Source organism: Montipora capricornis, chromosome 6 (assembly GCF_036669925.1).
Source record: "Montipora capricornis isolate CH-2021 chromosome 6, ASM3666992v2, whole genome shotgun sequence".
Classification (NCBI taxonomy): domain Eukaryota; kingdom Metazoa; phylum Cnidaria; class Anthozoa; order Scleractinia; family Acroporidae; genus Montipora; species Montipora capricornis.
In genome coordinates this window covers 9296818-9299317 of record NC_090888.1, presented here as the reverse complement: position 1 = coordinate 9299317, position 2500 = coordinate 9296818, and positions in this window count along the sequence as shown.

Genomic DNA, 2500 nt, shown 5'->3' with positions numbered 1-2500 from the left:
ACAAACTTAAATCTGTAATTAATAAGTCTAAACGGTCGTTCATAACCAACGCACTCTCTTCCAAACGACCTAAGGAAGTTTGGAGAATCATTCATCGTATTCTCCATCCTTGCCCCAAACCTCTTCAAGCGGACCCGGATAGACTGAACGAATTCTTTATTAAAACCAATGAAAGGACACTAGGCACTAAACCAGATGAAAGATCGGACCTAATAGAACTTGTAGACTCCTTTTGGCCTTGTGTCTTGAGACAAGATGTGGATCAAGAAATCAACAAACTTCGTTCTGACACGTCAACTGGCATGGATCAGATACCGGTGAGGTTTGTGAAACTGGCAAAGGATTACATCTCTGGCCCTATAACACATAATCAACAGATGCATTGTGACATCAAGTTTTCCCAAACTATGGAAGATAGCAAGAATTTCTCCAATCCCCAAGGTTAATGAACCTCGATGTGATGCTGATCACCGTCCCTTGTCTATCCTGCCAACGCTCTCTAAAGTGTTTGAACGCTTAGTGCTCCACCAGCTTATTGAATATATAAACGAGGAAGCTCTTCTTGGTCCAACCATCTAGGGGTTCCGCAAAGGACATTCCACTACTAGTGTTCTATTAATTCGCGACGCCCTGATACGAGCGTCAAACAGAGGGGAGGTGACATTAATGGTCTGTGCAGACTACAGCAAAGCATTCGACACCGTCCAATTCGAATCTGTCCTTACCAAGATGCACAACCTCGGTTTACTATGGAAGGTTGACTACCTTACTGATAGAAGGCAGATGGTGCAAATAGATGACAGAAAGTCGGACATGGCTACAGTTGAATTTGGTGTCCCGCAAGGTTCCATTCTTGGACCAGTTATTTTTAATCTATACGTCGCTGATCTTCAGAAGGAATTTACAGTGTGATTGTTATCAGTACGCTGACGATACGACTTTCTATGTCCACTCGAAGCCCGGCGACTTGGACTCCTCAGCAGCTCAAATAAATAAACCCATCGCAAGAATGAAGAACTATTCTAAGAACTGTAATCTGGCCTTGAACCCAACAAAAACGAACTGGATGCTTATCTCCACACCTCAGATGGCACGCTATCATAGTTTAGAAGAATGGGATCTTCCTAGCGTTTGCGGGGACTCTGCGCTAAAGAGAATTTCCTGTATTGGGTGTCCACATGGATCAACACCTCGCATGGAACAAACACGTGGATTCTGTATTAAGTTCGTCATATGGGACTCTATCCGTTCTGCGTAAGCTCAATAACCTTGCGCCCTTCCACGTCAGGAAGCATCTCGCAGAGAGCTTAGTTCTCTCACACCTGAACTATGCCTGCACGGTATTTTATCCCTTGCCTGTTTATCAAGAAAAGCGTCTCCAACGCCTACAGAATGCGTGCGCTGGCTTTGTTACAAGAACATTTGCATGTCTCGAGGACGCGCAGAATGCCTATTGTTCTCGGGACATTTACTTCCAGCTAAAAAAATGTTGTAGATCTGTCATATCGCGTGTCATTATGCATAAACGCTTACAAAGAGCTTCGATCATTGGTTGCCATGAACGCACAACGACGCTCATTAACTCGATGAAGGCGACAAACTTAACAATGAACGCAGAGCGCCATTGTCTTTTCTTTTGTTTCGCAAAACTGCACATATAATTATGCGCATACTTCGTACGGAACATTTCATGACACGGTTTTCCATTTTGCTTTATAGCATAGGCAATTTTTTTAGATTCGTTTTGTTTGGACAAAAGTTATAGCTCACAAAGAATGATGAACTGTCAAATTATCTCTGCGCAAGCGAAATAACTGTGTTCAGTGAAAATAAACACAACGGTCTATTTGTGAGTGTTTTGCGTTCGGAAGCTGCAGAGGTTGCATAACGAGCTTAATAGAAGAAAAAGATGCACCATTTGGAAAGATTGCGCTTACTACCGTCACCATTCTCCCTTTTCCCGCCATTTTGTCCGTTTCACATTGGACCAGCGTTCTCTCACGACTGTCATGCGTAAATGATGGTAAGCAAGATGGCGCCCATCGTTTCGTGCTAGTTGTTTTGTTGGTAAGCACTTGGTTCCATATCTCAAACCGCCCTCTCCCTGAAGACGAATTACCCTGCTAGAAAAGGCTTTTCTTTGTGTTTTTCACTTATTTTGTCCGAACGACTTCACTTCATGGCGAAAGACTGATGCAAAGAAGGCTCTGATCGCAGGCTACTATCACAAATGAATGAAGGGGGTAGTTTCTGAAGAAGCTGTGGTGCTGCGGCGTCGGTGGGGAAGTAGTATGCAAAAATTGGTTTTATCAACGGAGTTGATAATGTAAATTGGCCACCGTACAGAGATTCTAAAAGCTGACGTTTCGAGCGTTAGCCCTTCGTCAGAGGGAATCCTTCGTCGGATTCGCTCTGACGTTGATAAAACCAAATTTTTGTATACTATCACAAATGCACACGAGGAAATGAGTGGAGCTGAGTACCTATTTCTTGTTTCTAA